The sequence below is a fragment of the Amphiura filiformis genome, chromosome 15 (genome assembly GCF_039555335.1).
Source record: "Amphiura filiformis chromosome 15, Afil_fr2py, whole genome shotgun sequence".
NCBI classification, from domain to species: Eukaryota; Metazoa; Echinodermata; class Ophiuroidea; order Amphilepidida; family Amphiuridae; genus Amphiura; species Amphiura filiformis.
Genome location: NC_092642.1, coordinates 12404078 through 12420515, shown reverse-complemented (window position 1 = coordinate 12420515; position 16438 = coordinate 12404078). Strand labels below are relative to the sequence as shown.

At 34.8% G+C, this 16438-nt stretch overlaps 1 protein-coding gene and 18 non-coding genes across 19 annotated transcripts in view; 1 reads left to right on the top strand and 18 right to left on the bottom strand.

The window, feature by feature from the left end:
• LOC140171261 (visual pigment-like receptor peropsin) overlaps positions 1-16438 on the top strand; it is a 57554-nt gene that overhangs the window by 17356 nt on the left and 23760 nt on the right. The window lies entirely within an intron of this gene.
• On the bottom strand, positions 1162-1234 carry Trnav-cac (transfer RNA valine (anticodon CAC)). Its single transcript has one exon. It is a non-coding gene; the product is annotated as a tRNA-Val (tRNA).
• Trnav-aac (transfer RNA valine (anticodon AAC)) lies at positions 1814-1886 on the bottom strand. Its single transcript has one exon. It is a non-coding gene; the product is annotated as a tRNA-Val (tRNA).
• Trnav-aac (transfer RNA valine (anticodon AAC)) lies at positions 2458-2530 on the bottom strand. The gene has a single exon. It is a non-coding gene; the product is annotated as a tRNA-Val (tRNA).
• On the bottom strand, positions 3136-3208 carry Trnav-uac (transfer RNA valine (anticodon UAC)). Its single transcript has one exon. It is a non-coding gene; the product is annotated as a tRNA-Val (tRNA).
• Positions 3523-3595, bottom strand: Trnav-uac (transfer RNA valine (anticodon UAC)). Its single transcript has one exon. It is a non-coding gene; the product is annotated as a tRNA-Val (tRNA).
• Positions 3909-3982, bottom strand: Trnav-cac (transfer RNA valine (anticodon CAC)). The gene has a single exon. It is a non-coding gene; the product is annotated as a tRNA-Val (tRNA).
• Positions 4551-4623, bottom strand: Trnav-aac (transfer RNA valine (anticodon AAC)). The gene has a single exon. It is a non-coding gene; the product is annotated as a tRNA-Val (tRNA).
• Positions 5508-5580, bottom strand: Trnav-aac (transfer RNA valine (anticodon AAC)). Its single transcript has one exon. It is a non-coding gene; the product is annotated as a tRNA-Val (tRNA).
• Positions 5894-5966, bottom strand: Trnav-uac (transfer RNA valine (anticodon UAC)). Its single transcript has one exon. It is a non-coding gene; the product is annotated as a tRNA-Val (tRNA).
• On the bottom strand, positions 6279-6351 carry Trnav-aac (transfer RNA valine (anticodon AAC)). The gene has a single exon. It is a non-coding gene; the product is annotated as a tRNA-Val (tRNA).
• On the bottom strand, positions 7503-7575 carry Trnav-cac (transfer RNA valine (anticodon CAC)). Its single transcript has one exon. It is a non-coding gene; the product is annotated as a tRNA-Val (tRNA).
• Positions 8153-8225, bottom strand: Trnav-aac (transfer RNA valine (anticodon AAC)). The gene has a single exon. It is a non-coding gene; the product is annotated as a tRNA-Val (tRNA).
• Positions 9129-9201, bottom strand: Trnav-aac (transfer RNA valine (anticodon AAC)). The gene has a single exon. It is a non-coding gene; the product is annotated as a tRNA-Val (tRNA).
• On the bottom strand, positions 9474-9546 carry Trnav-uac (transfer RNA valine (anticodon UAC)). The gene has a single exon. It is a non-coding gene; the product is annotated as a tRNA-Val (tRNA).
• Trnav-aac (transfer RNA valine (anticodon AAC)) lies at positions 10116-10188 on the bottom strand. The gene has a single exon. It is a non-coding gene; the product is annotated as a tRNA-Val (tRNA).
• On the bottom strand, positions 14084-14156 carry Trnav-uac (transfer RNA valine (anticodon UAC)). Its single transcript has one exon. It is a non-coding gene; the product is annotated as a tRNA-Val (tRNA).
• Trnav-uac (transfer RNA valine (anticodon UAC)) lies at positions 14969-15041 on the bottom strand. Its single transcript has one exon. It is a non-coding gene; the product is annotated as a tRNA-Val (tRNA).
• Positions 15353-15425, bottom strand: Trnav-cac (transfer RNA valine (anticodon CAC)). Its single transcript has one exon. It is a non-coding gene; the product is annotated as a tRNA-Val (tRNA).

The window sequence follows — 16438 nt, the reverse complement described above, 5'->3', positions numbered from 1 at the left end:
GATGGTGGGGACAGCGGTCACACAAGCTTTGTTGATTTGCGGGGCCCTTTTATATTGGAACTCACTTGGAGTGTTTAGTTGTCGTATGGAGTCTCCGGCCTCAGGCCTGCCGGCCCTGCGGCCTTGATATTGTTTGTTGATTGTGGGACAGCGGTCACACTAGCTTTCATGCCCTGCGGGGCCTTTTATATTGGAACTTACTTGGAGTGTTTAGTTGTCGTACGGGGGTCGCCGGCCTCGGGCCAGCCGGCCCTGCGGCCTTGATGTTTTTTGTTGATGTTAGGGACAGCGGTCACACTAACTTTCGTATGGGAGTCTCCGGCCCTGCGGCCTTGATATTGTTTGTTGATTGTGGGACAGCGGTCACACTAGCTTTCTTGCCCTGCGGGCCTTTTATATTGGAACTCACTTGGAGTGTTTAGTTGTCGTATGGGAGTCTCCGGCCTCAGGCCTGCCGGCCCTGCGGCCTTGATATTGTTTGTTGATTGTGGGACAGCGGTCACACTAGCTTTCTTGCCATGTGGGGCCCTTTTATATTGGAACTCGCTTGGAGTGTGTAGTTGTCGTATGGGAGTCACCGGCCTCGGAGCCCTTTTATATTGATAGCGTTTACAGCAATATTATCGTGATGTGCGCTAATAGTGCACATCACGCTATTAGCGCCTGCCAAGGTGAGTTATACCTCACGCTAATAAGTGCTACCATCCGCAGAAAATGATCAATTGTAAATTTTGCAAACGATACACTAATGAGCGCTAATATCGCTAATAGCACTAGTAGCACACCTTACGCTATTAGCGCTAATAGCGCGCCTCGCGCTAATGAGTGCTATTAGCGCGCCTCGCGCTAATGAGTGCTATTAGCGCTATTAGTGCATTTAATTTTCTCTATACACGGCTTAGAATGCAGTACTTAAATAATAGTGCTAAGGCCACATGAAAACAAGTTTGTTTCTCGTAGCGCGCATTAATACACAGACCATAAATACTTCCTTTCTTCGGAGGTAAATCGAAATCGAAATGTGCGTGAAGGTATGAGACCATATATTTTTTCAAAGAGAAAGAAAATAAGCACAATATCTTTATACTTTTCGTTATTAAAAGCAGATGTGAACTGATTAAATGTTTTATGTTTTAATCATGGAAGCTGAGAATAAAAAAACGTTTCCGCCTGGGCTCGAACCAGGGACCTTGCGCGTGTGAGGCGCACGTGATAACCACTACACTACGGAAACCACTGTGACAATGAAACGATTTCTTTATTTTTAATTTTCTCTATACATGGTTTAGAATGCAGTACTTATATAATAGGGCTAAGGCCCCAAGAAAACAAGTTTGTTTCTCATAGCGCGCATTTCATTTTGACGGCTTCTTTTCCGCATTAGAATTCTTTTTCATATATGTTTTGAAATAAAGTACAACTTTCAAGACTTGGCCCCTTCAACACTGAAGAAAAAACCATCTTGTATGATTTAGTGAGCAATAAATACTAAGAGCATAAAAGAACAATGTTGTTTCTATGTTTTCTATATTTAGAAAATATCTATTGCGATTTTTTTTTTACTTTTTAAATCTGCCGGTCGAAAGGGGATCATAAATTTCTTGAATATGAAGAAATATAATCTTTGTGTGTGGGGTGTGTTTCTCGTAAGGCGATTTCATTTTTGATTTTTGATGACTTATTTTGCGAATTAGAACTTGTTTTACTCTTTCAAAGAAAAAAAGGAAAAGCAAATATCTTTCGATATTAAAAGCAGATGTGAACTGATTATATTTTTTTTATGTTTTAATCATGGAGGCTAAGAATAAAAAAATGTTTCCGCCTGGGCTCGAACCAGGGACCTTGCGCGTGTTAGGCGCACGTGATAACCACTACACTACGGAAACCACTGTGACAATTAAACGATTTCTTTATTTTTAATTTTCTCTATACATGGCTTAGAATGCAGTACTTAAATAATAGTGCTAAGGCCCCAAGAAAACAAGTTTGTTTCTCGTAGCACGCATTTCATTTTTGACGGCTTCTTTTCCGCATTAGAATTCTTTTTCATATATGTTTTTAAATAAAGTTCAACTTTCAAGACTTGGCCCCTTCAACACTGAAGAAAAAACCACCTTGTATGATTTAGTGAGCAATAAATACTAAGAGCATAAAAGAACAATGTTGTTTCTATGTTTTCAATATTTAGAAAATATCTATTGTGATTTTTTTTTACTTTTTAAACCTGCCGGTCGAAAGGGAATCATAAATTTCTTGAATATGAAGAAATATAATCTTTGTGTGTGGGGGTGTGTTTCTCGTAAGGCGATTTCATTTTTGATGACTTATTTTGCGCATTAGAATTTATTTTACTCTTTCAAAGAAAAAAAGGAAAAAGCAAATATTTTTCATAATCAAAAGCAGATGTGAACTGATTATATATTTTATGTTTTAATCATGGAAGCTAAGAATAAAATATGTTTCCGCCTGGGCTCGAACCAGGGACCTTGCGCGTGTTAGGCGCACGTGATAACCACTACACTACGGAAACCACTATGACAATTAAAAGATTTCTTTATGTTTAATTTTCTCTATGCACGGCTTAGAATGCAGTACTTATATCATGGAGGTATATAATATACCTCCATGCTTATATAATAGGGCTAAGGCCCCAAGAAAACAAGTTTGTTTCTCGTAGCGTGCATTTCATTTTTGACGGCTTATTTTCCGCATTAGAATTCTTTTTCATATATGTTTTTAAATAAAGTTCAACTTTCAAGACTTGGCCCCTTCAACACTGAAGAAAAAAACACCTTGTATAATTTGGTGAGCAATCAATACTAAGAGCATAAAAGAACAATGTTGTTTCTATGTTTTCAATATTTAGAAAATATCTATTGTGATTTTTTTTTTACTTTTTAAATCTGCCGGTCGAAAGGGAATCATAACTTTCTTGAATATGAAGAAATATAATCTTTGTGTGTGTGGGTGTGTTTCTCGTAAGGCGATTTCATTTTGATGACTTATTTTGCGCATTAGAATTTGTTTTACTCTTTCAAAGAAAAAAGGAAAAAAGCAAATATCTTTCGTTATTAAAAGCAGATGTGAACTGATTATATTTTTTATGTTTTAATCATGGAAGCTAAGAATAAAAAATGTTTCCGCCTGGGCTCGAACCAGGGACCTTGCGCGTGTAAAGCGCACGTGATAACCACTACACTACGGAAATCCACTATGACAATGCAACGATTTCTTTATTTTTAATTTTCTCTATACATGGCTTAGAATGCAGTACTTAAATAATAGTGCTAAGGCCCCAAGAAAAACAAGTTTGTTTCTCGTAGCGCGCATTATACACAGACCATAAATACTTCCTTTCTTCGAAGGTAAATCGAAATCGAAATGTGCGTGAAGGAATGAGACCATATATTTTTTCAAAGAGAAGGAAAATAAGCACAATATCTTTATATCTTTCGTTATTAAAAGCAGATGTGAACTGATTATATTTTTTATGTTTTAATCATGGAAGCTGAGAATAAAAAATGTTTCCGCCTGGGCTCGAACCAGGGACCTTGCGCGTGTAAAGCGCACGTGATAACCACTACACTACGGAAACCACTGTGACAATGAAACGATTTCTTTATTTTTAATTTTCTCTATACATGGCTTAGAATGTAATACTTAAATTATAGTGCTAAGGCCCCAAGAAAACAAGTTTGTTTCTCGTAGCGCGCATTAATACACAGACCATAAATACTTCCTTTCTTCGGAGGTAAATCGAAATCGAAATGTGCGTGAAGGTATGAGACCATATATTTTTTCAAAGAGAAAGAAAATAAGCACAATATCTTTATACCTTTCGTTATTAAAAGCAGATGTGAACTGATTATACTTTTTATGTTTTAATCATGGAAGCTGAGAATAAAAAATGAATCCGCCTGGGCTCGAACCAGGGACCTTGCGCGTGTGAGGCGCACGTGATAACCACTACACTACGGAAACCACTGTGACAATGAAACGATTTCTTTATTTCTAATTATTTTCTCTATACATGGTTTAGAATGCAGTACTTAAATAATAGGGCTAAGGCCCCAAGAAAACAAGTTTGTTTCTCATAGCGCGCATTTCATTTTTGACGGCTTCTTTTCCGCATTAGAATTCTTTTTCATATATGTTTTGAAATAATGTACAACTTTCAAGACTTGGCCCCTTCAACACTGAAAAAAACCCATCTTGTATGATTTAGTGAGCAATAAAAATAAGAGCATAAAAGAACAATGTTGTTTCTATGTTTTCTATATTTAGAAAATATCTATTGCGATTTTTTTTTTACTTTTTAAATCTGCCGGTCGAAAGGGGATCATAAATTTCTTGAATATGAAGAAATATAATCTTTGTGTGGGGGGTGTTTCTCGTAAGGCGATTTCAGTTTTGATGACTTATTTTGCGCATTAGAATTTGTTTTACTCTTTCAAAGAAAAAAAGGAAAAAGCAAATATCTTTCGTTATTTAAAGCAGATGTGAACTGATTATATTTTTTGTGTTTTAATCATGGAAGCTAAGAATAAAAATGTTTCCGCCTGGGCTCGAACCAGGGACCTTGCGCGTGTTAGGCGCACGTGATAACCACTACACTACGGAAACCACTGTGACAATTAAACGATTTCTTTACATTTAATTTTCTCTATACACGGCTTAGAATGCAGTACTTAAATAATAGTGCTAAGGCCCCAAGAAAACAAGTTTGTTTCTCGTAGCGCGCATTACATTTTAGACGGCTTCTTTTCCGCATTAGAATTCTTTTTCATATATGTTTTGAAATAAAGTTCAACTTTCAAGACTTGGCCCTTCAACACTGAAGAAAAACCATCTTGTATGATTTAGTGAGCAATAAATACTAAGAGCATAAAAGAACATTGTTGTTTCTATGTTTTCTATATTTCGAAAATATCTATTGTGATTTTTTTACTTTTTAAATCTGCCGGTCGAAAGGGGATCATAAATTTCTTGAATATGAAGAAATATAATCTTTCATTCATTCATTCATATTTTATTTTGCTAATTACCAATCAATAATACAATGTACGAATGTAATTCAGTAATGATATAAGCAGAAGCAATAATAGTGATAATGATAATAATATAAATCATGGTAATAAATAACTAATATAATAACAATAGTAACAATCCTAATAATAGGAATAACATGATAATAATAATAATTATGTACATATAAGTTAATGGCATGAAAAGGCCCGTTTAAAAAGAAATATAATAACAGACAATTAATTTATCAGCATGATGTTATTATACCGTAATTGTTGACAAATGAGCCGTATATCATACACATCTTTGTGTGTGGGGGTGTTTCTCGTAAGGCGATTTCATTTTTGATGACTTATTTTGCGCATTAAAATTTGTTTTACTCTTTCAAAGAAAAAAGAAAAAGCAAATATCTTTCGTTATTAAAAGCAGATGTGAACTGATTATATTTTTTATGTTTTAATCATGGAAGCTAAGAATAAAATTGTTTCCGCCTGGGCTCGAACCAGGGACCTTGCGCGTGTTAGGCGCACGTGATAACCACTACCCTACGGAAACCACTGTGACAATTATACGATTTCTTTATTTTTAATTTTCTCTATACATGGCTTAGAATGCAGTACTTAAATAATAGTGCTAAGGCCCCAAGAAAACAAGTTTGTTTCTCGTAGCGCGCATTAATACACAGCCCCTAAATACTTCCTTTCTTCGGAGGTAAATCGAAATCGAAATGTGCGTGAAGGAATGAGACCATATATTTTTTCAAAGAGAAAGAAAATAAGCACAATATCTTAACATCTTTCGTTAATAAAAGCAGATGTGAACTGATTATATTTTTTATGTTTTAATCATGGTAGCTGAGAATAAAAAATGTTTCCGCCTGGGCTCGAACCAGGGACCTTGCGCATGTAAAGCGCACGTGATAACCACTACACTACGGAAACCACTATGACAATGAAACGATTTCCATATTTTTAATTTTCTCTATACATGGCTTAGAATGCAGTACTTAAATAATAGTGCTAAGGCCCCAAGAAAACAAGTTTGTTTCTCGTAGCGCGCATTATACACAGACCATAAATACTTCCTTTCTTCGGAGGTAAATCGAAATCGAAATGTGCGTGAAGGTATGAGACCATATATTTTTTCAAAGAGAAAGAAAATAAGCACAATATCTTTATTCCTTTCGTTATTAAAAGCAGATGTGAACCGATTAAATTTTTTATGTTTTAATCATGGAAGCTAAGAATAAGAAATGTTTCCGCCTGGGCTCGAACCAGGGACCTTGCGCGTGTTAGGCGCACGTGATAAACACTACACTACGGAAACCACTGTGACAATTTAACGATTTCTTTACATTTAATTTTCTCTATACACGGCTTACCGTGAATGCAGTACTTAAATAATAGTGCTAAGGCCCCAAGAAAACAATGTGGTTTTCCAAGTAAAGTGTTTGGATGCGAGCCGTTAGACCAATAGGCCTATAAAATAAACGCCGTGTCAGACAAAAGTCTTTGAACATGGCAAAAGTTCGAAGTCAGCAAAAACATCTAAATCCAGCGATGCTGAGGTCTTCATCAGTGCTCGGGCCCCAGTAGCAACCTTGTCTCCCAAGAAAACAAGTTTGTTTCTCGTAGCGCGCATTAATACATAGCCCCTAAATACTTCCTTTCTTCGGAGGTAAATCGAAATCGAAATGTGCGTGAAGGAATGAGACCATATATTTTTTCAAAGAGAAGGAAAATAAGCACAATATCTTTATATCTTTCGTTATTAAAAGCAGATGTGAACTGATTATATTTTTTATGTTTTAATCATGGAAGCTGAGAATAAAAAATGTTTCCGCCGGGGCTCGAACCAGGGACCTTGCGCGTGTAAACGCACGTGATAACCACTACACTACGGAAACCACTATGACAATGAAACGATTTCTTTATTTTTAATTTTCTCTATACACGGCTTAGAATGCAGTACTTATATAATAGGGCTAAGTCCCCAAGAAAACAAGTTTGTTTCTCGTAGCACGCATTTCATTTTTGACGGCTTCTTTTCCGCATTAGAATACTTTTTCATATATGTTTTGAAATAAAGTTCAACTTTCAAGACTTGGCCCCTTCAACACTGAAGGAAAAACCATCTTGTATGATTTAGTGAGCAATAAATACTAAGAGCATAAAAGAACAATGTTGTTTCTATGTTTTCTATATTTAGAAAATATCTATTGTGATTTTTTTTACTTTTTAAATCTGCCGGTCGAAAGGGGATCATAAATTTCTTGAATATGAAGAAATATAATCTTTGTGTGTGTGGGTGTGTTTCTCGTAAGGCGATTTCATTTTTTTGATGACTTATTTTGCGCATTAGAATTTGTTTTACTCTTTCAAAAAAAAAAGGAAAAAGCAAATATCTTTCGTTATTAAAAGCAGATGTGAAATGATTATATTTTTTATGTTTTAATCATGGAAGCTAAGAATAAAAAATGTTTCCGCCTGGGCTCGAACCAGGGACCTTGCGCGTGTGAGGCGCACGTGATAACCACTACACTACGGAAACCACTGTGACAATGAAACGATTTCTTTATTTTTAATTTTATCTATACATGGTTTAGAATGCAGTACTTAAATAATAGGGCTAAGGCCCCAAGAAAACAAGTTTGTTTCTCATAGCGCGCATTTCATTTTTGACGGCTTTTTCCGCATTAGAATTCTTTTTCATATATGTTTTGAAATAATGTACAACTTTCAAGACTTGGCCCCTTCAACACTGAAAAAAACCATCTCGTATGATTTAGTGAGCAATAAATACTAAGAGCATAAAAGAACAATGTTGTTTCTATGTTTTCTATATTTAGAAAATATCTATTGCGATTTCTTTTTTTTACTTTTTAAATCTGCCGGTCGAAAGGGATCATAAATTTCTTGAATATGAAGAAATATAATCTTTGTGTGTGTGTGGGGGGGGGGGTGTTTCTCGTAAGGCGATTTCAGTTTTGATGACTTATTTTGCGCATTAGAATTTGTTTTACTCTTTCAAAGAAAAAAAGGAAAAAGCAAATATCTTTCGTTATTAAAAGCAGATGTGAACTGATTATATTTTTTGTGTATTAATCATGGAAGCTAAGAATAAAAAATGTTTCCGCCTGGGCTCGAACCAGAGACCTTGCGCGTGTTAGGCGCACGTGATAACCACTACACTACGGAAACCACTGTGACAATTAAACGATTTCTTTACATTTAATTTTCTCTATACACGGCTTAGAATGCAGTACTTAAATAATAGCGCTAAGGCCCCAAGAAAACAAGTTTGTTTCTCATAGCGCACATTTCATTTTTGACGGCTTTTTTTTCCGCATTAGAATTCTTTTTCATATATGTTTTGAAATAAAGTACAACTTTCAAGACTTGGCCCCTTCAACACTGAAGAAAAAACCATCTTGTAAGATTTAGTGAGCAATAAATACTAAGAGCATAAAAGAACAATGTTGTTTCTATGTTTTCTATATTTCGAAAATATCTATTGTGATTTTTTTTTACTTTTTAAATCTGCCGGTCGAAAGGGGATCATAAATTTCTTGAATATGAAGAAAAATAATCTTTCATTCATTCATTCATATTTTATTTTGCCAATCAACAATCAATAATACAATGTACAAATGTAATTCAATAATGATATAAGCAGAAGCAATAACAGTGATAATGATAATAATATAAATCATGGTAATAAATAACTAATATAATAACAATAGTAACAATCCTAATAATAGGAATAACATGATAATAATAATAATTATATACATATAAGTTAATGGCATGAAAAGGCCCGTTTAAAAAGAAATATAATAACAGACAATTAATTTATCAGCATATGATGTTATTATACCGTAATTGTTGACAAATGAGCCGTATATCATACACATCTTTGTGTGTGTGGGGGGGGTGTGTTTCTCGTAAGGCGATTTCATTTTTGATGGCTTATTTTGCGCATTAAAATTTGTTTTACTCTTTCAAAAAAAAAAAAAAAAAAAAGAAAATATCTTTCGTTATTAAAAGCAGATGTGAACTGATTATATTTTTTATGTTTTAATCATGGAAGCTAAGAATAAAAATTGTTTCCGCCTGGGCTCGAACCAGGGACCTTGCGCGTGTTAGGCGCACGTGATAACCACTACACTACGGAAACCACTGTGACCATTAAACGATTTCTTTATTTTTAATTTTCTCTATACATGGCTTAGAATGCAGTACTTAAATAATAGTGCTAAGGCCACAAGAAAACAAGTTTGTTTCTCGTAGCTCGCATTAATACACAGCCCCTAGATACTGGAATGAGACCATATATTTTTTCAAAGAGAAAGAAAATAAGCACAATATCTTAACATCTTTCGTTAATAAAAGCAGATGTGAACTGATTATATTTTTTATGTTTTAATCATGGTAGCTGAGAATAAAAAATGTTTCCGCCTGGGCTCGAACCAGGGACCTTGCGCGTGTAAAGCGCATGTGATAACCACTAAACTACGGAAACCACTATGATAATGAAACGATTTCCTTATTTTTAATTTTCTCTATACATGGCTTAGAATGCAGTACTTATATAATAGGGCTAAGTCCCCAAGAAAACAAGTTTGTTTCTCGTAGCGCGCATTTTATTTTTGACGGCTTCTTTTCCGCATTAGAATTCTTTTTCATATATGTTTTGAAATAAAGTTCAACTTTCAAGACTTGGCCCCTTCAACACTGAAGGAAAAACCATCTTGTATGATTTAGTAAACAATAAAACTAAGAGCATAAAAGAACAATGTTGTTTCTATGTTTTCTATATTTAGAAAATATCTATTGTGATTTTTTTTTACTTTTTAAATCTGCCGGTCGAAAGGGGATCATAAATTTCTTGAATATGAAGAAATATAATCTTTGTGTGTGTGGGTGTGTTTCTCGTAAGGCGATTTCATTTTTGATGACTTATTTTACGCATTAGAATTTGTTTTACTCTTTCAAAGAAAAAAAGAAAAAAGCAAATATCTTTCGTTATTAAAAGCAGATGTGAACTGATTATATTTTTTATGTTTTAATCATGGAAGCTAAGAATAAAAATTTTTCCGCCTGGGCTCGAACCAGGGACCTTGCGCGTGTTAGGCGCACGTGATAACCACTACACTACGGAAACCTCTGTGACAATTAAACGATTTCTTTATTTTTAATTGTCTCTATACATGGCTTAGAATGCAGTACTTAAATAATGAGGAAGGTGCGGGATTGGCTCTTAGCAGAATTAGCGCTATTTTGCTAAAACTGCTATTAGCACAAAATTAGTGTATAGAGTCTATGAGAAATAGCGCTATTAGCAACGCTATCCAAAAAAGTGTTAATTCTGCTAAGAGCCACTCAAGAATTAGCACTAATAGCGTATTATTAGCGTCACATGCAATTGTGCTAAATTTGAAAATATTCTAACTCTAGGAAAAGCGTGCTATTAGCGCTAATAGCGCTATTAGCGCTATTAGCGCAATTAGCGCTAATAGCGCTATTAGCGCTAATAGCGATTAATAGCACGTCATATGCAATTGTGCTAAATGTGAAAATATTATAACTCTAGGGAATGCGCGCTATTAGCGCTAATAGCGCTAATAGCAAGAAATAGCACGTCATATGCAATTGTGCTAAATTTAAAAATATTCTAACTCTAGGAAAAGCTTGCTATTAGCGCTAATAGCGCTATTAGCGCTAATAGCGAGTAATAGCACATCATATGCAATTGTGCTCAATTTCAAAAGATTCTAAGTCTAGGGAAAGCGCGCTATTAGCGCTAATAGCGAGTAATAGCACGTCATATGCAATTTTGCTAAATTTGAAAATATTCTAAGTCTAGGAAAAGCGTGCTATTAGCGCTAATAGCGCTATTAGCGCTAATAGCGAGTAATATCACGTCATATGCAATTGTGCTAAATGTGACAATATTCTAAGTCTAGGGAAAGCGCGCTATTAGCGCTAATAGCGCTATTAGCGCTAATAGCGAGTAATAGCACATCATATGCAATTTTGCTAAATTTGAAAATATTCCAACTCTAGGAAAAGCGTGCTATTAGCGCTAATAGCGCTATTAGCGCTAATAGCGATTAATAGCACGTCATATGCAATTGTGCTAAATGTGAAAATATTCTAACTCTAGGGAAAGCGTGCTATTATCGCTAATAGCGCTATTAGCGCTAATAGCAAGTAATAGCACGTCATATGCAATTGTGCTAAATTTAAAAAAGATTCTAAGTCTAGGAAAAGCGCGCTATTAGCTCTAATAGCGCTATTAGCGCTAATAGCAAGTAATAGCACATCATATGCAATTTTGCTAAATTTGAAAATATTCTAAGTCTAGGAAAAGCGTGCTATTAGCGCTAATAGCGCTATTAGCGCTAATAGCGATTAATAGCACGTCATATGCAATTGTGCTAAATGTGAAAATATTCTAACTATAGGGAAAGCGCGCTATTAGCGCTAATAGCGCTAATAGCAAGTAATAGCACGTCATATGCAATTGTGCTAAATGTGAAAATATTCTAACTCTAGGGAATGCGCGCTATTAGCGCTAATAGCGCTATTAGCGCTAATAGCAAGTGATAGCACGTCATATGCAATTGTGCTAAAATTAAAAAAGATTCTAAGTCTAGGGAAAGCGCGCTATTAGCGCTAATAGCGCTTTTAGCGCTAATAGCGAGTAATAGCACATCATATGCAATTTTGCTAAATTTGAAAATATTCTTACTCTAGGAAAAGCGTGCTATTAGCGCTAATATCGCTATTAGCGCTAATAGATTCCAAGTCTAGGGAAAGCGCGCTAATAGCGCTATTTGATAATAGCGAGTAATAGCACATCATATGCAATTTTGCTAAATTTGAAAATATTCTAAGTCTAGGAAAAGCGTGCTATTAGCGCTAATAGCGCTATTAGCGCTAATAGCGAGTAAAAGCACGTCATATGCAATTGTGCTAAATGTGAAAATATTCTAAGTCTAGGGAAAGCGCGCTATTAGCGCTAATAGCGAGTAATAGCACATCATATGCAATTTAGCTAAATTTCAAAATATTCTAACTCTAGGAAAAGCGTGCTATTAGCGCTAATAGTGCTATTAGCGATATGAAGTGCTATTAATTGCTATTAGCGCTAATAGCGCTAATAGCACGCTTTCCCTAGACTTAGAATCTTTTTCATTTAGCACAATTGCATATGACGTGCTATTAATTGCTATTAGCGCTAATAGCGCTATTAGCGCTAATAGCACACTTTACCTAGACTTAAAAACTTTTTAGATTTAGCACAATTGCATATGACGTGCTATTATTTGCTATTAGCGCTAATAGCGCTATTAGCGCTAATAGCACACTGTCCCTAGACTAAGAATCTTTTTAGATTTAGCACAATTGCATATGACGTGCTATTAATTGCTATTAGCGCTATTAACGCTAATAGCACGCTTTCCCTAGACTTACAATATTTTTAGATTTAGCACAATTGCATATGACGTGCTATTATTTGCTATTAGCGCTAATAGCGTTATTAGCGCTAATATCACGCTGTCTCTAGACTTAGAATATTTTTACATTTAGCACAATTGCATATGACGTGCTATTAATTGCTATTAGCGCTAATAGCGCTAAAAGAACGCTTTCCCTAGACTTACAAACTTTTTAGATTTAGCACAATTGCATATGACGTGCTATTAATTGCTATTAGCACTAATAGCGCTATTAGCGCTAATAGCACGCTTTCCCTAGACTTAGAATCTTTTTAGATTTAGCACAATTGCATATGACATGCTATTATTTGCTATTAGCGCTAATAGCGCTATTAGCGCTAATAGCACGCTGTATCCAGACTTAGAATCTTTTTACATTTAGCACAATTGCATATGACGTGCTATTAATAGCTATTAGCGCTACAAGCGCTATTAGCGCTAATAGCACGCTTTCCCTAGACTTACAAACTTTTTAGATTTAGCACGATTGCATGACGTGCTATTAGCGCTAATAGCGCTATTAGCGCTAATAGCGCTATTAGCGCTAATAGCACGCTTTCCCTAGACTTAGAATCTTTTTAGATTTAGCACAATTGCATATGACGTGCTATTATTTGCTATTAGCGCTAATAGCGCTATTAGCGCTAATAGCACGCTTTCCCTAGACTTAGAATCTTTTTGGATTTAGCACAATTGCATATGACGTGCTATTATTTGCTATTAGTGCTAATAGCGCTATTAGCGCTAATAGCACGCTGTCTCTAGACTTAGAATCTTTTTACATTTAGCACAATTGCATATGGGGTGCTATTATTTGCTATTAGCGCTAATAGCGCTAATAATAGCACGCTTTCCCTAGACTTACTAACTTTTTAGATTTAGCACGATTGCATATGACGTGCTATTAGCGCTAATAGCGCTATTAGCGCTAATAGCACGCTGTCTCTAGACTTAGAATATTTTTACATTTAGCACAATTGCATATGACGTGCTATTAATTGCTATTAGCGCTAATAGCACGCTTTTCCTAGACTTAGAATCTTTTTACATTTAGCACAATTGCATATGACGTGCTATTAATTGCTATTAGCGCTAATAGCACTATTAGCGCTAATAGCACGCTTTCCCTAGACTTACAAACTTTTTAGATTTAGCACAATTGCATATGACGTGCTATTAATTGCTACTGGCGCTATTGACATATTTGCAAACGAGGCACAAATAACTGCTAAAACGCTAAAAGTGGTTTGGTAATAGCAGTTTTAACGGATTTTTCATTAGCGTTGCTATTAGCGCTATAATGCATAGAGATAGCATACTAATTAAATGCTAATAGCATTTTTAGCATAATAGCGCTAATTCTGCTATAAGCCATCATCGCACCTTCCTCCTCGGAGGTTAATCGAAATCGAAATGTGCGTGAAGGAATGAGACCATATATTTTTTCAAAGAGAAGGAAAATAAGCACAATATCTTTATATCTTTCGTTATTAAAAGCAGATGTGAACTGATTATATTTTTTATGTTTTAATCATGGAAGCTGAGAATAAAAAATGTTTCCGCCTGGGCTCGAACCAGGGACCTTGCGCGTGTAAAGCGCACGTGATAACCACTACACTACGAAAACCACTATGACAATGAAACGATTTCTTTATTTTTAATTTTCTCTATACACGGCTTAGAATGCAGTACTTATATAATAGGGCTAAGGCCCCAAGAAAACAAGTTTGTTTCTCGTAGCGCGCATTTCATTTTTAGACAGCTTATTTTGCGCATTAGAATTCTTTTTCAGATATATTTTTAAATAATGTTCAACATTCAAGACTTGGCCCCTTCAACACTGAAGAAAAGACCACCTTGTATAATTTAGTGAGCAATCAATACTAAGAGCATAAAAGCACAATGTTGTTTCTATGTTTTCAATATTTAGAAAATATCTATTGTGATTTTTTTTTTTTTTTTTTAAATCTGCCGGTCGAAAGGGAATCATAAATTTCTTGAATATGAAGAAATATAATCTTTGTGTGTGTGGGTGTGTTTCTCGTATGGCGATTTCATTTTTGATGACTTATTTTGTGCATTAGAATTTGTTTTACTCTTTCAAAGAAAAAAAGGAAAAAGCAAATATCTTTCGTTATTAAAAGCAGATGTGATTTGATTATATAATAGAAAATATCTATTGTGATTTTTTTTTTACATTTTAAATCTGCCGGTCGAAAGGGAATCATAAATTTCTTGAATATGAAGAAATATAATCTTTGTGTGTGTGGGTGTGTTTCTCGTAAGGCGATTTCATTTTTGATGACTTATTTTGCGCATTCGAATTTGTTTTACTCTTTCAAAGAAAAAAAGGAAATAGCAAATATCTTTCGTTATTAAAAGCAAATGTGAACTGATTATATTTTTTATGTTTTAATCATGGAAGCTAAGAATAAAAAATGTTTCCGCCTGGGCTCGAACCAGGGACCTTGCGCGTGTAAAGCGCACGTGATAACCACTACACTACGGAAACCACTATGTCAATGAAACGATTTCTTTATTTTTAATTTTCTCTATACATGGCTTAGAATGCAGTACTTAAATAATAGTGCTAAGGCCCCAAGAAAACAAATTTGTTTCTCGTAGCGCGCATTAATACACAGACCATAAATACTTCCTTTCTTCGGAGGTAAATCGAAATCGAAATGTGCGTGAAGTAAGGAGAGCATAGTGTATTGAAAGAGAAAGAAAATAAGCACAATATCTTTATAGTTTTCGTTATTAAAAGCAGATGTGAACTGATTATATTTTTTATGTTTTAATCATGGAAGCTAAGAATAAAAATGTTTCCGCCTGGGCTCGAACCAGGGACCTTGCGCGTGTGAGGCGCACGTGATAACCACTACACTACGGAAACCACTGTGACAATGAAACGATTTCTTTATTTTTAATTTTCTCTATACGTGGTTTAGAATGCAGTACTTAAATAATAGGGCTAAGGCCCCAAGAAAACAAGTTTGTTTCTCATAGCGCGCATTTCATTTTTGACGGCTTCTTTTCCGCATTAGAATTCTTTTTCATATGTTTTGAAATAAAGTACAACTTTCAAGACTTGGCCCCTTCAACACTGAAGAAAAAACCATCTTGTATGATTTATAATAATAATAATAATAATACTTTATTTTTATAAAGCGCATTTACATCAAACAAGATCACAAAGCGCTGAACAATATTAAAACAAAATATAATAGTACAGATAAAATATAAAAACATCAATAAAAAGTACAGATAACATTATCATAAAAACAAATTAATATGAAAAACAAGATAATCACGAGATAATATAAGATAAAAGAAAAATACAATAACACCAAGATGGGTAATGCAATGAAGGAATGATTAATGAGCAGCAGATGCAGAAACACATTGCACTAACCAACTGGCTAACAGCAAAAAGCAAATGATGTAGGGCCGCCACAACAAATTCACGAGAGTAAAAAACAATCAAAACTGAGCGGGCGTACACCAAGAGCAACAAACAATATGAATGAATAAAAAATATATAACTGCGCAAAAAGAAACTTAAACTAACACCTAAAATGCAATCTGCACAGGAAACGGAAACACGAGAGCAAAGGCCACAAAAATTAACTGTGCAGAAAGCAAAAAGGAAAATATTTGAAGCAAAATTTACCAAAAAATATATAGACAAAAACCGTGATGAGAATTGCAAAGGAAGAGGTGAACGAGCAAGAGCAAAACAATAACAACAATGCAATTACCATCGGTCTAATATAATAATAAGCAAATACCATCGGTCTAACATAATAATAAGCAAATACCATCTGTCAAACATAATAATAAGCACAAGAAAAGCAAAAAACTAAAACAGCTAATAATGTAGGCCCACTACAAAACAATCATGTGAGC